The sequence below is a fragment of the Magnolia sinica genome, chromosome 2 (assembly GCF_029962835.1).
Source record: "Magnolia sinica isolate HGM2019 chromosome 2, MsV1, whole genome shotgun sequence".
In the NCBI taxonomy this organism is placed as follows: Eukaryota; Viridiplantae; Streptophyta; class Magnoliopsida; order Magnoliales; family Magnoliaceae; genus Magnolia; species Magnolia sinica.
The window spans coordinates 102822100-102842569 of NC_080574.1; the positions used below are offsets into that span (position 1 = coordinate 102822100).

General features: G+C 40.4%; 1 long non-coding RNA gene across 3 annotated transcripts; it reads left to right on the forward strand.

Moving 5' to 3' along the window:
- The first annotated feature begins 1760 nt into the window (after positions 1-1760).
- On the forward strand, positions 1761-4224 carry LOC131229787 (uncharacterized). 3 transcript variants are annotated; one of them, XR_009163600.1, is made up of 4 exons: positions 1761-1876; positions 3113-3344; positions 3451-3540; positions 3789-4099. It is a non-coding gene; the product is annotated as an uncharacterized LOC131229787 (long non-coding RNA). The 3 variants fall into 3 exon arrangements; XR_009163597.1 differs by lacking the exons at positions 1761-1876; positions 3789-4099 and adding an exon at positions 4160-4224 and having other exon boundaries at positions 3027-3344; XR_009163590.1 differs by lacking the exon at positions 1761-1876 and having other exon boundaries at positions 3027-3344; positions 3789-4121.
- The last annotated feature ends 16246 nt before the right edge of the window (positions 4225-20470 follow it).

Genomic DNA, 20470 nt, shown 5'->3' on the forward strand with positions numbered 1-20470 from the left:
ACTATACGGTGTGACTCATACATCTCGCATATGTGTGACTTGATCATTGTACGCCCTAGCGACATCAGGGTCGTGGCTCCACAGGTACATCATGGATGGCCGTATCGGATACCGGAAATACTTTGTTCTAGCACTGTGGGCACTTAGGATGTCCTTGAGTAAAAGTCCTAAAACTTTTTTGGTACCAGGAGTTGCTCCAATGTCTAGACTGAGTGGATACACGAGCGCCCAAGTGCCGAATACCAGTAGGCCGCGTCTCCTACTATGTCGTGGTCAGTTGGAAGGGGGTGTGGCCTTATCCGCCCGAGTGAGGGGGCTATAAGCCAGGCTGAGTTTGACCAGCTCGCAGATGAGTCTGTTATCGACGAGCCGGGTAGGTATTGGCAGACTACTGGTCAAGCGGTTAGTGAGGTCTATTCCACTTGCTTAGCTATGCAGCTACGGAGGAGGCGGTCTATGTGAGGTGTATTAGACCCCGATGATATCCAGAGAGGAACTGTACTATATGTGTACTTGATGAGGACTGACATGCTTGCTTTGCATCTCGCATATGACATTTGACTACATAGGCCTCGCATTACATGGCCTTGGTATGGCCAGTAGCATTCATATCTTGCATCACATAGCTTTGGTACAGCTGATAGCATTCATGGGCTTACCGTATATTTCCACATTACTCTGATATCGTATGATTTATGATCTTGCATGTATTTTCGATATTGTATGATTATAGCATTGTATTAGATACTTGGCGCATACATCGCACACACTTACACCACCCTCTAAGCTTTCTATAAGCTTATGCACGATAGATGCGTGCAGGTGGCGTTAGGTTGCAGCAGCATTGAGCTTGGGGCGTGCAGCAGACTTCTGGAGCTTTAATTTTGATACATATATATTTCCCTTTCAGCATTGTATTCAACTATTTATATTAGTGGATATGTGATGATGATGTTGCCTTTATGATTTGGGTAAACTTGTGGTTATGCTTATTACGAGACAAAAGTACGCTGAAAATCCTCTTTATAGGATCTCAGGATCGGAATCTGGCATGTGAGTACCAGGATCCGAGAATGGGGCACTACAGAGGCTGTCGGCGCTGGATTCGGCGATCGAGAATTTTGTGAGCCCGTTTTCCGAGTTAGGGGAGTGACATAGAGTTTAGACTGGGAAGGAAGACATTTTAGCAATCACAAAAATTGATCATTCTGTTGTACTTAGCAACTTATCATATTAGCAAAATAATTGTCTGAAGTTGAGCCTCTTCCCTATTTGTTGTAATCCCAATTCCTACTCGCATAGTATTGGTGATTAGAGGTTCTGCCTATTTATAGAAAAAAAAAACCTTCCTGGTCTTTGAGTAAGATTAAGAAGGCAGAAACATGAGGGTATGTTGGCATTGTAAGATAACATGATAGTATATTGATCATTTCAAAAAGCTACTGGAGAGAAACCATGAGCTTAATTTTGAGAGTGCCTGTAGTGAGAAAAGCATATGCAATATATGTATGTTTGAATTCTCGCTTCCTATTACAAGGATTTTTAATTGTCTTTATCTTTTGTTTTTATTAGTCCCTGAAGCTGCTCTCTGTTATGGCTGCAATCCATTTGGATGACAAGGATGATAAAATCGAGACAACTCTCTCACTTACTCTAGTAGAGTCGGCGAATGACAATGTTACTGACAGGAGCATCATTTCATCTGACTCACTGGCTTCAAGCACTTGGGAAGAGGTGACATTTGTACCTTCTGAAACTCACATTTGTAGCTTCTGAAACTCTTTCTTAATGTGTTTGGCCCATGAACTTTCTTATTGATCACAAAGACTTGGTATGAAGAAGGATATTTCACAATAAGGAATGAAAAATAGCAAAGGTAATCTCTATCAATCTTATTTACCAAGACGGCTCATGAACATCTCTCTTTTGCATTTACATCCCTTGATCAATTCCAAGAATAATAATATGAAAGAAGAAATTGATGGGAATTCAAATGCTGCAACAAAAACACAAGTATGAAATCAGTACTACTAGATTTATGGCTCTAATTTACAAGTGGATGAACATATTCCACACATGGAAGCAGACCCATTTTGACAGAACCCCAAATACATGCAATGTTCATGTTAGATCATATTGGGAATGCTGGAAGTTATCAACATGAATGATTTTGCATTTTGAGAATGTTGGAAGCTATCAACATGAATGATTTTGCATGTAATCTAATTACTTACAAGCACACAGTAGAACTCATATGCATCTGTTTGTTTACACTTCCAAATAAGTTGATTATAATCTTCTCTTCCATATCCATATGTGATGTAACAAATCTGTATTTTGGGTTGTTTGGCAACTAGGAATTTACAAGTTGCTAAAGAATTTATTTTCTGGAAACAAATTCTATATGAGAAACTGATTGGGTGCTCCTTACCATCTAAGTTCTCTTTTCGCCATGACCCAACCAAATCTAATTGGGTGTACCTTACCATCTAATCTTTGGCCATGTTTTTCCTAAACAATTGATATTTATATTCTTTGACACTACTTATCAAATTAAAGTTTATATCTCACAACTACTGGCCGCATTTGTAATAGGTAACAGGACACTTCAACCTAATACAGGTCAGGATCAAATCATTGGCATACATGTACTGATCCAAACTCAAATCATGGGCTCATCTTTATATGGGGCAGGGCCTCAAATTATGATTATTTGGGAAATTGTTAGTTTTAACCTCTGATGTTGATTTGTAGAACTGGTTAGATTTAGCATGGATTTATGTTTAGATTTGTAGAACTGGTTAGAAAATGCTTTCCTATTAAGGGTTCCACTTAAAATGAGTTCATCTCATTTAGTTAACATTAGTAGTGCATCAGAGATCATAAATGGTTGGTTATCATGATGACATTTAATTCTACGCAAAAAAGTTTAAAAAAGAAGATCCTTAATACATAATTAGGAATAACTAAAGTGAGATGAATTCAATTTTTTTTAATGGCATCCAAACAAGCCCTCATGGAGCATGCCCTTGGGGGTTTATTCTATGTTTATAAATGCAAATTCTTCATGTGCATTAATTAGTTTTGGATGTCTTTAATTTTGAATCTTCAGGTTTTGATCTGTAGTGGTTTGTTGATCCCACGTGCTTATGTGTGTAGCCTTGCCCCTCTACATGTCTGAACATGTGTATGGTGCACATGTTGTGAACATCCAAGTTGTCCATCATTCCATCCCCTATAGGGAGCTTTATCGTGTTTCCATGATCTCTGTATAGGTGGGGACTGTTTTGAAATGTTACTTACAACAGACTTCGGCTGTTCTACAAGTTATCCCATATGTAAAGGTTAGATCTGCTTGGTTTTCTTCTCGAAATGTCTTCCATCTTTTTCATCTCATGAAGGTTGTTGTAATGATGATTTCAAGTCTTTACAAGGGTTTCTCCTGAATAGAAGGAGCTTATCATGACCACTTTTAAGACAGTGGGAAGGATGGTATTGATGTGTGGAGATGGGACCAATGATGTTGGGGCTCTGAAGCAGGTATTAATGCCCCTCTTTCACATAGCTATTTTTATCTTATTATCCATTAATTTGTAGGCTCCTGATTAAGCCCATTTGTTTGAAATCTGGACCAGTTTGTTGGCCCATTTATATGGATTAGTGCGTCTGAACTTGAAAATGTATTTAAGAAAAAGGCTTTGTAACTACAGGATCCATTCCTATAGAATACTTCAACAAACATCATGAATAGGAATGCAGTAATCAGAAAATCTTGTCACTTCTGGTAGGATTTTAGCTTTAATACATGGAGCATGGATTGAACTTGAAACCGATGAGATTAAACAAAAAAAAGTAAAAGAAGAGGGGCAATATGTAGATGATGTCAGGTATGTCCATTTAGGCAAGGTAGATGAACTTCCATTAAGAAGTTCCATTTCTTCTGCTCAAATCACTGTTATTGCTGTCATGAGTTTCTATTTGATGATTCTCTTGGATGTCTATGAACTTATGCACTGGTAGGTTTTGAAAAGTTGACTTAATGCACCGGTAAGGTTTTGAAAAGTTTTTTCTTCTCATTGAATTCATAAATCCTAAATAATCATTAGTGATGGTCTATTCTTGAACTTGAAATGTAGACATATGGCTTCTGTTGCTGCAGGAAACCATGGGATTCCAGTCATTATTTCTCGGCATCGTTTTGGGAATGCAAGTGGCATGGCTTCTCGTGCACAGTAATTGATTAAACCATGGGATTCCAGTCATCTGAGGTTGTTTCGCACCTTTGTAGGTCGTTTTTTTTTTTGGCCTTTTATTTTTCTTGGGTTGCAGCTTGGTGCAGTGTCTCACCACTTTTCTAATGAAATCTTATTGCTAAAAAAAAGAATAATAAAAAAAAAGAAAGCAAAAACCATCATAGGCTGCTTTTTGTATGGTTCTCTTTAGACTGGATTTTGAAAATGAACTGAACATATCCAGGTCAGGTCGATGCATGACTTCAACAAAGTGAATTATATTGACTGACTTCCTTGGTGTCGTGTGTATGTCGTAGTGTATAATCAAGTCCTCAAAGTATCACCTCATATGATTTTGGAGATGATCTGAACATACCCATGTGGGAACGCTGTTTGGAGCATTAATTCAGTTTACATCAGGGGAATTTTATGTTTTCCTTACATTTAGTTTTCATCCTTCTTCAATTAATTGATTCTTTGTTTTTATGTTGCAGAGTCCTCTAGTGGTGGTTCGCCCTCGAATAATTACAGAAGATGTATAGGAGAAGTTATTAGTATAGCAGTCGAGTGTGCAGGTGGACTATTGATACTCGCATCCATTTTCTATCTATGGTGGATGAAGGATGCACCTAGCCATATGCGAGTGCACACAGAATCACCAAGATTTGTATGTTCAGCATTATTGTAATTGTAATTATAATCGATTGAATGAAGGATTGTAATTGATTCATTATTGAATAAATGATTGTACAGGTAGTAATTGAATGAATGAATGATTACGCAGGTGGTAATTGAATGAATGACTGATTATAATTTTTTTAAAATGTAGGAAATAGTTACAGATATTGACCGTAGTTAGTAATCTCAAAACCGTAGTTGTTATTAAATTCAGCATATTGCTACGGATCTAGCGCTACTTTTAGCGACAAATACTATCCGCAGGTATAGGTGCTTTTCCCTACAGAAATGGTTGCTACGGATTATATCTGTAGCTCTTTTATTCTATGACTATGGATTTAATCCGTAGGCATAGGTTTTAGACCTATTGTTACGGCACCTACAACTACGGTCGTGCTATGGACTAAAACCGTAGCCATAGGTCTTTGGCTACGACTTTTATCCGTAGCCTTTGCCCAGTTTTCTAGTAGTGCAATATCGGGCTCGACTTGCCGATAGCAAACCCATTCCTTGAGCTGGCCAAACTCAGCCTAGCATTGCCCCCTCCTCTTAGCCAAGTAAGGTCGTACCCCCTTCCAACCGACTACGACATAGTGGGAGACGCGGCCTAACCGTATACGGCTCTCATGCACTCATGCATCCACTCGGTCTAGACATTGGAGCAACCTCTAGAACCAAGAAGGTTCTGAGACTTTCACCCAGGGATATCTATAGCACCCCATGTAGAAAAGATTTTTTGTGTCCCATTTGGCCATCCACGATATGCCTGTGGAGGCTACGGCCCTGATGTCACTAGGGCGTACAGTAATCACAGCACACAATATAAGATGCATGAGTCATACAATCTAGTCATGCATTAATCTTACGCATACCGTACGCTCATGTGAGACAATCTCCGCCTATAAGGCAGTCTCACAACAACCGACACTATGGCATATGCAATGGTCAATCCTATCTCATAACAAACATGCAGATGATGCATATGGGCATGTATCATGATGTTATGTTGTCACATACTCATAATTGGTATCAATAACCGGCATCGACAATCGACCTCAACAATGTGGACATTTAACTAACATTGCCCCCAAGGAATGACCCACATAGAGCCTAACAAATAGTGGACCCATGACCTCAAACAAAGGTCAAATATATAACACCATGGGCCTCACTCAAGAGCTTAATACACATCATGATGGGCCTTTCACATGGGCCTAACATACATCACAATGGGCTCCATCGCCTGGCCCTCAAATGCATCACAATGGGCCTCATCACATAGGCCTCATATACATCACAATGGACCTTAAACACAGGCTGAATACACATCAAATGGGTTGCATATACATCACATTGGGCCTCAAACACGGGCTGAATGCACATCACAATGGGCCTCAAATACGGGCCGCATATGCATCTCATTGGGCCTTGATAATCAGAATCGGCGTCGACAATCGGAATCGGTATTGACAATCAAAATCGGCCTCGACAATCGGAATCGGAATCAGCCTCGACAATCAAAATCGGTATTGACAATCGGAATCGGCCTCAATAATCAGTCAGAATCGGCCTGAACAATCAGCCTCAACAATTGAAATTGGAATCAACAATCAGAATCGACTTTCATAATTGACCTCGACAATTGGAATTGGAATCAGCTTCAACAATCAGCCTCGACAATCGGAATCGAAATCGGCCTTAACAATCGGCCTCAACAATTGGAATCGGTATCGACAATTGGAATCGGCCTCGACAATCGGAATCGGAATCGATAATCAGAATCGGCCTCAATAATTGGCCTTGACAATCAGAATCGACAATCAGAATCGGCCTCGACAATCGCCTCGACAATCGAAATCGCTATCAACAATTAGAATCAGCCTAGGCATTTGGAATCAGAATCGGCCTCAATAATTGGCCTCGACAATCAGAATCAGAATCAGCCTCAATAATCAAAATCGGTATCGACAATCGGAATTAGCCTTGACAATTGGAATCAGAATCGGCCTCGACAATTAGATTCAAAATTAGAATCGGCCTCAACAATTGACCTCGATAATCAGAATCGCCCTCGACAATCAGAATCAGAATCGGTGAGAATGGGCCTAACAAAGCCTAAGGGAAGGTCACAATGTGGACATTCAACCATCATCGCCCATCAATGTGGACGTTTAACCATCATTGCTCCCAAGGAGTGGCCCACATAGAGCCAAACGTATCGTAAGCCGATGGCCTCACATAAGGACCTAATATACATCACAATGGACCTCGGCACATGGGCCGAAAATACATCTTAATGGGCCTCATCATATGGGCCAATACACATTACAATGGGCCACGACATATGGGCCGAAAATACATCTCATTGGGCCTTATCAAATGGGCTGAAAATACATCACAATGGGCCGCATCACATGGGCCTTAAATACATCACATTGGGCCTCACCATCTGGGCCTCTAATACGTAACAATAGGCCACAACCCATGGGCCTAATACGCATCACAATGGGCCTCATATCTGGGCCACATATAGATCACATTGGGCCCTAAACACGGGCCACATATACATCACGACGGGCCTTATCAGATGGGCTTATATACATAACAGGTGGGCCCTACACATGGGTCATTAATACATCTCAATGGGCCACGACCCATGGGCCTCCGTACATCACAACGAGCCACAACCCATGGGCCTCAAATACAATAAGTGGGCCACATCAATAGGCCTCACAAATGGACAGCGTGGATGCAAAACAGGTGGATGGTGAGGAATATAATACATACATCAAAGGTGGGGTCCATGTACACGTGGCCCACCAACACATACATCAAGGTGGCCCCACATTCATCAGAGCCCACCGTCCCATACACATGGGCAGTGAGGATATACAACACATCAAGGTGGGTTTCCACTGTCCAGACAGTAGATGGTGGAGATATAAAAATATATATACATCACGTGGGGTCCACGTGTACAACAAATATACCAAGGTGGGACCCACACGGATGGACAACTTGTGGACGCATACATACATCAAGGTGTGCACCACACAACACACACGCATTGCAGGGGGGTCCCACTATCCCCAAATAGATGGACGACTAGGATCTAAGGCACATACATTAAGGTGGGTGCCACCCGTCTAGCAAATGGACGACGTTGATGAAATACATACAGTATGGAGGAGTCCACATGTGTGTGGGTCCCACGACTGCTATACAGCAGGAATAAAACACATATATCATGTGTGGCCCACGAAATACATACATCATGGTGTGGTCCACGTCCATGGACTGGACAGAGTGGATAAGTCACTACATCATGGTGGCGTTCCACCGTCTATCTTGCTGGACGATGGAGATATAACACAAACATCATGGTGGGGCCTACACATGCCATCAAGGTAGGCCTCATAACTTATTGACGTCAATAAAGCCGCTTTATAGCTGTCAAGAGGTACACCAGCTTATCATCTCCCACCGTCCATGGGCTGGACAGTGCGGATACAACACAGAACCTCAAGGTGGGTCCCACCGTCCTTATAGCTGGACGGTGCAGATGCACCACACGTACATCATAGTTGATCCCACCATCCATGTGGACGATGAGGATACAACACATACATCAGGCAGAGGGCTCCACCGTCCGGACCATGAAATACATGCTCCACCATCCAAGGTCTGGATGGTGGAGGTAGCACATCATGGTGGGATCCACACGTGGCCACCCCACATGCATAGATGAAGCACATAAATTGTGGTGGGTTCCATAGGACCAAGCTGTTATTTGTGTTTTCTCTTCATTCACGATGTCAGCAGCACTGTTGCTTGCAGTAGATGAAAGGTGTATATAATATATATTATATATATAATTTAAGGTGAGGTCCACGTCCCTAGTGGGTCCCACAGGAGTGGCCCACCTGCATTAGGATGAAGCTGATATTCGTGTTTTCCCCTCCATCCAGCGTCCGCTCAAGGACGGCAGCAAGGTATTGCTGCCGGACTCCCAGAAGGGTGGTCCTACTTGGTGGATGGTGTAGATAAAATTCATGCATCACGGTGGGCCGCAAACAGGGAGGAGAGAGAGTAAGAGAGAGAGAGAGAGATCGGAGTAGCGGAGGGGCCCCACCACTATGGGTCCCTCTTTGAACAATGCATACATTAAGATGGGTCCCACCATATGTGGGCCCTCAAATCACAAAACTCATCAGTAAAAAGCCAAAGATCACCCACCTATTAGCCTCCTTCTTGGTCCGATGGAACACCGAACTCCTTAACTTAAATCTTAATGGAAGATGATGAAAAATGGAGGGTTGAGATGGGAGATGAGAGGGTAGGAATTGGGCCACACTAAAGCCCCTCTCATGGAGCTTGGGAAATTCATACGTTAGAGCTTAGGTTGCTTGGGGTTTACTTGAAAAATGGAGAAAATGAGAGAGAGGATGGGATGTAAAGAGAGAGAGTGAGAGGGATGGGTGAGTGAGTGATGGGTGATGTGTACTTGACATGTAAGGGATGAGTTGCTTTGAATTTAGGGTTACTTGGGGATGGGGCATATACTTGACATGTGAGATGATGTGGTACTTGATTGATGGGATGTGATGTGATTGATTTGAAAGATTATCATGGGTTTACAAATACGCGATGTTTCCTCGAATTGAACGCGGGCCCATATCTTTTGGCCTAGGTATCACCTCGGCACATAATACACGGCGTTGGAACCGCAGCGACAGCGTGGTCGCTAGGGTATAAGTCTTGGGATGAGCTGACTCTGAAATATGAGACACGACTCAAGGTTGCACACAACTACCGATAACAGATCACGGGTCATCGGAATTTGACCGGGAGGACCGCGAAAGTCTACGGAATGGTAGAGGCTGGGATACGGGTCTTACACTATGCCTGGTACTCTAGAGTAGAATGGTGTGGCTGAGAGGCATAATCTCACCCTTATGAATATGGTGCAAAGCATGATTAGTAATTCAACATTACCAGAATAATTATGGAGTGATGTGATCAAAACCGCAGTTCATATACTAAACAGGGTCCCTAGCAAAGCAGTAAGAAAAACTCTTTTTAAGTTGTAGAATGGGAGAAAACCAAGTCTCTGATATCTGCATGTTTGGGGTTGTCCTACTGAGGCCAAAATTTATAACCCGCATGAAAAGAAGCTTGATCCTAGAACCATAAGTTGTTTCTTCAATGATATCTAGAAAGATCAAAGGGCTATCGATTCTACTGTCATTCCCACTCTATCAGGATTGTTGAGACTGAGAATGTTAGATTTATTGAGGACACTGAAAATAGTGGAAGCACAAACATTAGAAATTTTATATTTGAGGAACAAAGGATTGTGACTCCAATCATAGTCAATCAAGATCATGTGGATATTAATGATGCAGTCGATTCTGCAGTCACTATAGAATACTACGTAGAACCTCATATACCAACCACTGATGAGGAAAATAAAGATCAAAATTACACCCAACAAGAAGAACCATTGAGAAGATCTGAAAGAGAGAGAAGGCCTGTAAATCGAGATGATTACATCATATACTTACAGGAGCACGACTTTGACATAGGGGTGGAAAATGATCCTGAATCCCTTACATAAGTTAAACAAAGTGTTGATCCTTCTCGTTGGTTTAATGTCATGAAAGATGAGTTGAAATCCATGCGAGACAATAAAGTATCGGATCTTGTAGAGTTACCCACTGGAATAAGGCCAATTGGTTGTAAATCGATATTTAAAACCAAGAGGGACTCCAAGGGTAATGTCGAAAGATATAAAGTCAGACTTGTTGCCAAGGGTTTTATCCAACGTGAGGGCATTGACTTTAAGGAGACTTTCTCACCAGTATCTAAGAAAGACTCATTTAGAATTATAATGGCTCTTGTAACTCAGATGGACTTAGAGTTACATCAGATAGATGTAAAGACTACATTTCTCAATGGGGATCTGAATTTGAATCTATACATATTGTAGCCCAAAGGTTTTATAGCTAATGGCTCAGAATATTTGATTTGCAAACTAAAGAAATCCATCTATAGGTTAAAACAGACATCACGACAGTGGTACCTAAAGTTTCATGATGTAATTTCCTCATATGGCTTTGTAGAAAATACTGTAGATGAATGTATCTACATTAAAATCAGCGGGAGTAAGTTCGTTATGATGATTTCGTATGTTGATGACATTCTATTGGCTATCAGTGATACCAGGATGTTAAGCGACACCAAGAAATTCTTATCTCAAAGATTTGAAATGAAAGATCTTGGTGAAGCTTCTTATGTCATTGGCATTGAGATTCGCTATGACAGATCACTTGGACTGCTCAGCCTGTCACAGAGGACCTATATTACTAAGGTACTCGAAAGATATGGCATGCAAAATTGTGCATCCGGACAGTCGCTCATTATGAAGGGTGACAGATTTGGCCTATTTCAGTGTCCAAAGAATGATTTCAAAAGGAATCGAATGAAAGAATTTTCTTATGCATCAGCAGTAGGGAGCATCATGTATGCTCAAGTCTGTATATAACCAGACATTGTGTTTGTTGTTAGAATGATGGGAAGATACCTATCTAATCCAGGAATGCAACATTGGATAGCTGTAAAAGAAAGTATTACGGTATTTATAGAGAATGAAGGACTTCATACTCACTTACAGAAGATCTGATCAATTGGAGTTGATTGGATACTTAGACATAGATTTTACTGACTGCGTTGACACTAAAAAGTCCACCTCAGGATATATCTTCATGATGGTTGGAGGAGCTGTGTCTTGAAAAAGCGTGAAACAGTCTACCACAGCCTCGTCTACCATGGAAGCTGAATTTATTGCTTGCCACAAGGCATTTAATCAGGCACTATGGTTACAAAATTTCTTCTCAGGTTTGTGGGTACTAGAGAATATTCTGAAACCATTGAGAATATTTTGTGATAATTCAGCTGCTATTTCCTTCTCTAGCAACAATAAGCATTCATCAAGGTCGAGACATATCAACATTAAATATCTTATTGTAAATGAAAGAGTTCAGAATCATCAAGTGTCCGTGGAATTCATCGACACTAAGCAGATGATTGCAGATCCACTCACTACAGGGTTGCCAATCACACCATTTCAGGAGCATGTGACATCCATGAGAGTCATTGATCCCACAGATGTTTTTAGATAGTGGGAGTTAAGCGTACTTTGATTTTTGTAGACATTTAGAGATCTCATTTTATATAGTTTTGTTGATTTTGATATAAAGATTTATTTCTGCTTCTCTATATATATGCGCAAATTTTGAGTAAGTAGAACTACAGTCATGTCTTGTTGGATACATGTAAAAGCTTCAAGACCTCTTAAGGATAGACACATATCATCATACTAAGTGTGTAATCCTTATACCACATTTCCTTGTTCCTGATCTATGTCATTAAGATTGAAAGTACTTGTGATCGCGCTTAGCCTCACTTCACCTAAATTAAATTTTGTGATGACAACCGTGGTTCAATACTAACAGTCTTGATAGACCAGATTGAATAGCGCTACACATATTGTCCAATAATTTCATTGGTTAACCATTTGGATGTTTTCTTAAATCAAAAATTATTTTTCAAAAGTATTTCTACATGATTAATCATTGACATTGCCCAACGTGGCCCAAGTGGGAGAATATAAAAACTCTATAAGGTGGGCCTTATTGATCAATGGTCTAGATTGATCTGAATGTTGGACTATGTGATTATCTAAACTAGTGGACCCCACTTCTATGTGATTTACGCAGATACTCTGCGTTAGGGATGGAGCGTTATAGCCTTATGCAAGGCTGTTTGAGTTGAACTGGGATACAGCAATGTGGAGCAGTGGGAGAGAGAGTTATGATGGGATTCAAACTCTCATCTCCACAGATTCTATATAAGAGAGAGCTGGGTCCCCAATCCTACATAACAACAGAAGCCTAAGTCCCATCTATTATTCTGTATACTGGTGTGAAGGAGAGGAAGATTACAACATTGGTATTCTGGTATTCTAATCTGGCATCTATGGCGTCTCAGTTAGGTAAGCCATCCAAACCCTAGATCTCCATGTTCTATGCACAGGTAGATCTCTGGGATTTCTGCATCCAGATAATGTTACAAAAGCTAGTAACTTTACGTAAACTCTGGATTAGATAGAAAATAAGTCATAAAAATTTAGCAAAATATGAGAGAGGAAAAGAGAGAAATCAAAGGAGAAGAAGAGACTAAGTCATTAGACTCACTAAGTTGACTCAACCAAGTCAAGTTCATGTCTGATTCCGTTAGAGTTGAATAGAATTGAATTTATGTTTGACTTAAGTTGATAGGTGAGTCACCTCATGCAATTTCTCATCATGTAATTTTAGTTTTCATTCGATTGGTTTCAAATTGGTTCTCCTTTTTATTATGAAATTGAATTTCATAAATTGTGTTGGTTTTCTAGTTTTTAACCATTGTTAATTGCTAGAAATCTTGACTTTTACCATGATCTTGAAGCTTACATTGTGTAATTGAAAATCTTAAAAAAATTTGAAAGTATTTGTGATTATATTTGATATTTGATGTTGTTTATGTCTCAAACATTCAACAATAGCTATCGACAGAACGTTTGATGCCATCAAAAACTGCTCGATGCCATTGAGAAAATTTAGAAATCCCATGTTAGTTGTTGGACACTTTGTAGTGTTCTGCTCGATGCCATTGATGAGTTGTCGATGTCGTCAAAGTTCCATCGAAGATGCCATCGGCAAAATCCAAAAATCCATGTTTAATCATTAGAATGATTTGGTGTTCTACTCGATGACATCGAAGGTGTTTGATGCCATCAACATATCATCGATGCCATCAAAGGTGTCATCAAGCGTGCACACAGAATTGCGTAAGTGCGGAATGTATTTTCAATTTCGATTATGATTCTCATAAAAGCTACATATATGGGTGTAATCGGGAATAAGGAGTATCTCAGAGCTTTCTAATTCATTCCAAAGGGTTTCAAGGGCTTGTAAGGGTGGTTAGAGGCATGTTTGAATTAGGTAATCTTTGTCTCTTGTAATTTTCTACTTTCATAGTACATTATTGTCGCTTTGAGCCATGATTTTTTCCTGCAATGGTTTTTTCAGGTAAAATTCGGATTGTTTGTGTTTGAACTAGATTGTGTGATTGGAGTACTTTTCTTGATTCATCTCTGTGTGTTTCTGTGGTTCCCTAACAAGTGATATCAGAGCTAACGTTGAGAAGTGGTTTGAATATGAAATAATAGTATCAATGGCATCTAACCCGAAGTTTGATGTTGAAAAATATTCCTGGAAAAATAATTTTGAACTATAGAAGGTCAAGATGACCATTCTCCTAGTTTAGCAAGGATTGGATGATGCTCTCCTTGAAAAGCGATCGGAATCTATGATAGATGATGATCGAAACAAGATGGATAAGAAAGTGAGAACGTCAATACAATTATGCCTAATAGATGAGGTCCTCTATAATGTCATGAGAGATAAAATTATAACAAGTACATGGGTGAGATTAAAGGATATCTACGTGAAGAAATCCCTTGAGAATCGCTTGTACTTGAAGCTTCAGTTATGTAATATAAAGATGGCAGAGGAAGCTAATGTTGAGGCCCACAATAGTAACTTTAACAAGTTAATTTACAAATTGCTAGATGTGGAGGAAACAATGAAAATGAGGATCATGCATGCATCTTGTTGAATTCTTTCCCGGCTTCATATAAGTTGTTCAGGGATTCATTGTGCACCGATAGATCAACCATTACCGTCAACACCGTTATCTCAGCCCTTCAGTCGAAAGTGATGAAAAAGAATAGTGGTGACATGGGTGCCTCTATAGATGCACTGGTTACGAGGGGATGAAATTTTGAGCAGGGCAATGGATCTTCTCAATCAAAGTCCAAATCCAAGGGCAATGGCAAATGAAAGTTGAAGTGCTGGAATTGTGGGATGCCTAAGCACATGAAGAATGATTGCACAAATCTTAAGGCAAGAAAAAAGAATTTAGAGGGTTCTTTCAGGGAGGCCAACACAACAAAATCTAGTGAGGAGATGAATGGTTGTGACATGCTGGTCGCATTTAGATCTGAGTATTTTGACGAAGAGTAGATTTTATTTATGGGGGCTTCATACCACATGACCCCTCATTGGAGTTGGTTTACCAGTTACAATGAGTGTGATGGTGGTCATGTGTTTATGGGCAATGACAATGCTTATAAAGTTGTTGGTGTTTGATCAGTGAGCATCAAGATGTTTGATGGCATTGAGCATATCTTGACCGAGGTGAGACATGTTCCTGATTTGAGGAAGAGCCTAATATTTCTATGTGTACTCTAAGCACTTGTGTGCAGATTCATCAGCTTTGATCGTATCCTTAAAGTTAGAAAGGGAGCATTTGTAGTCATGAAGGTACAATAGAATAAAAATCTTTACAGGTTGATAGGGAGCACTTCATCAAGTAGAGCTGCAACATCTATAGCAGATTTCACATTTACACGTATGTAGCGTGCACACTTGAGCCACATGAGTGAGCAAGGCATGAAGGTACTTTCTGACCATTGTTTAATTCCATCTTATAAAAGTGTTGATTTTAATATATGCTAGCATTGTATATATGGTAAACATTCAATGTTATCTTTTAATTCTGCTAAACATTTATGTAAGGGTGTTCTTGATTATGTGCATTTGATGTATGGGGGTCATCGCCTGTAGTTTCTGGTGGAGGGTTGTCATAGTTTGTCACTTCATTGATGACTATTCTAAAAAACTGTGGGTTTATTTTATGAAAAATAAATCTGATGTTTTCACTACCTTCAAGCAATAAAAGGCGGTGGAAAAACAAACATGACAAAAGGTGAAAGTATTAAGGACAAATAAAAGTGGAGAATTCACTTTTGGGGAATTCAATAAGTATTGCAAAGATGAAGGGATCGTGAGGTAAAACACACTATGCCACACACTAGAACAGAATGGTGTGGCTGATGAATCAGACTCTCTTGGAGAGGGCCCGATGCATGATCAGTAATGCTAGGTTGGGCAAGGAATTGTGGACTGAGGCCATTGACACGGCTTATTACCGGTTGAATCGGTCCCCTTCTACAGTCGTTGATTGTAAGATTTTAGAGGAAGTGTGGAGTGGTTAGTAAGTAGACTACTCGGAACTATGTGTATTTGGTTGTGATGCTTACTCTAGTGTACTGTCAGTTAAGAGAGATAAGCTGGATCAAAGGGCTAAGAAATACATCTTTGTCAGCTACGGTGGTGGTGTGACGGGGTACAGGTTGTATAACTGAGTCACATGGAAAATAATCCTTAGTCATGATGTCAAATTCGACGAAGGATCCTTGTGCCATAAGGATGAACACAAAGAACCAAAAAAGTTGGCTGTAGACATACAATTAGATAGAAATGAGACACAAGATGATACAGGAATGCAGACAGAGGTACACGAGCAATTAAAGCAGCCACATGTGAGAAGGAATCCACCGCGGGATAGCAGGTTACCGGCGAGATACATGGATGACTCAAATATCGCATTTTCCCTTATTACGGATGAGGGGGATCTATCTACTCTTCAGGAGACTCTTGATTAGATGGATACCGAAAAGTAGAAAGCAGCGATAGAAGTTGAGATAGACTTCTTATATAAAAATGAGATGTGAGAGTTGGTGGAGCATTTGGTCGGTCGAAAAGTGATCGGGTGTAAGTGGATATTCAAGAAGAAATACAATATGTACAATGCAAGGTTGTTAGTGAAGGGATATACTTAGAGAGAAGGCGTCGACTTCACTGAGATCTTCATGCCTGTGGTAAAGTAATTATCTATTAGACTCGTGTTGGTTTTAGTTGCCCAATATGATCTCGAACTGGAATAGTTGGATGTGAAGACAGCCTTCCTGCATGGGGAATTGGAAGAGCAGATCTACATGAAGTAACCAGAAGGTTAAGAAATACAATGGGCAGAGAATAATATTAGCATGTTAAAGAGGTTGTTGTACAACCTGAAATAGTCGCCTAGGCAGTGGCATAAAAGGTTTGATTCTTTCATGGTGAGTCAGAAGTTCACTAAGAGTGAATATGATCATTGTGTCTATTACAAGACACTGAGTGATGAAAAATTCATTATCCTAGTTTTGTGCATCAATGACATGCTTATCGCTAGTCACAACAAGTTTGAAATTGATTTACCGAAGACTCAGTTATCAGGGACATTCGAGATGAAAGATCTGAGGGCTGCAAGGAAGGTTCTCAGCATCGATATACACAGAGTCAAGAAGAGGAGCAGGCTTTGGTTATCTCAGGTGAAATACCTTACGAAGGTATTGATCAAGTATGGAATGGACAAGGTAAAACTGGTTAGCATACCCCACATAGCTCACTTCAAGATTTCTTTTGAACAATGTGTTAAAACAGATGAAGAGAAGAAAGTTATGTCTCATGTGCCTTATTTGAGAGTGGTTGGCAGCTTGATGTAGGCCATGGTTTCCACTAGACCTGTTATTTCACATGTGGTGGGTGTTGTTAGCAGATACATGTCTAATCCCTATAAGTAACACTGGGAGGCAGTGAAATAGCTACTAGAATACATTCAAGGTATGGAGGACTATGTCTTATCAATTGAGAAATCATGGGACAAGTTGGTAGGTTATGTGGATTCAGATTATGCGAGCAATGTAGATAATGGAAGGTCGACTTCCAATTACTCGTTTATGCTAGCGGGCGGAGGATCAGTTGGATGTCGAAGCTTCAGTCTGTGGTGTCACTTTTTACAATCGAAGCTGAGTACATGATAGTGACAGAAGTGTTCAAGGAAGGTATTTTGTTGAAAGGGATGATAAATCAATTGGGGCTTCAACAGAAGGCTGTACCGATTAATCGTGATAGCAAAAGTATGATTAATTTGGCCAAAATTTCTGTTTATCACTCATGTATTAAACATATTGATGTGTGTCACCATTTTATCCGATGGGGACTTGAGGAAGGAGGCATGACTCTAGAGGAAATTCACGTGAGCGTGAATATGACTGAATGCTCACTAAGATGGTTCCCATAGTGAAGTTCAAGTTGTATGAAACTTCTCTGGGCTTAGCGAAGGCGTAAATGAAAGATGGAGTGTGTACAAGAAGCGATGGTGGAACTATGATGCATGGTAGAATTAGAGACGAGGAAAAGAAGCTATGAAGAATGACGATTAAAGACATGGGGGAGATTGTTATTGATGTCTCAAATCTTTCAGCAACAAGGTTTATCAATGCCATCGACAGATCGTTCAATGCCATCGAGAGTTGTTCGATGCTATCGAGAAAATCGAGAAATCCCTCGTTAGTTGCTGGACACTTTGTAGTGTTTTGTTCGATGCCATGAAGGAGTTCGATGCCATTGACGGGTCATCTATGCCATCGAAGTACCATCGAAGATGCCATTGAAAAAAATCTGAAAATCCATGTTTAGTCGTTGGAACGATTTGGTGTTGTACTCGATGACGTTGAAGCTGTTCGATGCCATTGACAGATCATCGATGCCATCGAAGGTGTCACCAGTGTGCGGGATTTGTTTCCAATTTTGATTGTGATTCTCATAAATGCTATATATATAGGTGTACTTGGGAATATGGAGTATCTCAGAGCTTTTTAATTCATTCTAAAGGGTTTCAAGGGCTTGTAAGTGTGATTCGAGGCTTGTTCGAATCGGGTAATCTCTTTCTCTTGTAATTTTTTACTTTCATAGTGCATTACTGTTGCTTTGTGCCGTGGTTTTTGTCACACCCCAAACTCAAGAACTGGACTCATAAAATTCCTGATTGCCGAATCTAGCGCCAACAACCTCCGTAGTACCCCATTATCGGCTACCAACACCCATATATTGGATCCCGATCCTGGGATCCTACAAGGACGATTTTCAACATAAATTTTTTTTGAATGGTTAATCTGTTTAGGCGGTTACACATTTTGTACATGGTATCAACGCATATCGAAGAGACGAACCTGTTCGACATGTCACACATAATATGGTGCAGCAGCTCAACAGTAATGAAGGAAACAATATCAAACTCCAACAACTCTTGTATGCATCTTGAAAAAGTGTAAGTCATACGTATGAGTAAACCACAACTCGTGAGTTTACTGCATGCCAGGAGTAAAACACATCTTATTAGGGCGCTCCCGTAAAGACATCTAAACCAACCATAGGCATGTTATCAACCAATCATGTTATCATATGGGAGTAGGTTCTCAATCAAGCATGTCGTATAACTATATAGGTTATCATGAACATGACATCAATAATAGGCATGTCACTCAACAAGCGACCATGAATCATTAGAATAGCCAATCATCATGAATAAGATAATCAAATTTCATTTTCTACTATATGGCATACGATGAAAAGGCAATGACATGGCTGACATGTAATCGTTCGAGTATAAGGACATAATAAACCAAATGTCATATGATGAGGATGCAATGTAATATGCAATTCCTGACGAATCGACGAATCTGTGGGACAAGGTTCTACCTTCACTGTATGCACAGTAGCCTACCAACCACTGGTAGCTCACCCAAGCCCGCTAGGCCCCACCCACGTGTGCCCGCCCACATGTGACCACAGTGACGAGGCGTCACAATATGTCATATAAAGAGGATGTAATGTAGTATGCAATGCAAGAAATGACAAAGCTGAAGTGTGTAATCGGGATGATAGTACGTGGTATCGTAAGCTGTAGGGTTCATTACAAGGGACTTTTATCCAAACTAGTCCCATAGCTAAATTTGAATAGCTAGACTTAATGTGGTAAACTCCTGATCTCATGTTGGTTGTACGTGTAAGGCCCATATCCTAGACCATACCGTTCCTTAGACTCTTGTGATCCTCCCCAACGAATTCCGACAACCCATGACCTGTAGTCGACATTTGCGCGCGACCCTAAGTCGCACCCTGTAGATCTGAGTCGAGTCGACCCAAAACTTGTACCTTAGCAACCGTGCCATCGCCGCACGTTGTGAATTGCGAGAGAATCTCTACAGCCCATCATATCAATTTATCAAGTATATAACCCATGCCTCTCCCATCCCTTTCTTACTAATAAAGACAAGCAACCCATACCCCATGCCACCTCACCTCCCAAAAGTCAACTAAAACCCATACCTCTCATCTCATCTCTACTTACACAACCATTCTCCCATCTTTCACTCCATCCCATCTCATTTTCTCCACCATTTTCCAAGCAATTCCCAAGGAGAGCAAGGAGCCAAGTGTGGCCCACTTCCCACCCCAAGATCTCACCATCCAACCCTTCAATTCTCATCATCCTGCATCAAAGAGGAAGCTTAGGAGCTTGGGAGATCAAGGAGCCAAGAAGAATGAAATCGGTGGGTGTTTTGTAGGGTTAGATTGTAATTTTGTGATGAACCAAGTGGGGCCTACCGATTGATGGTATGGATCCCATTTAGGACCCATCTTGATGTATGTATTGTAATCCCAGGAGGGCTCATAGTGGCGAAGCCCTCCATCATCAAGCTCTCTCTCTCTCTCTCTATATATATA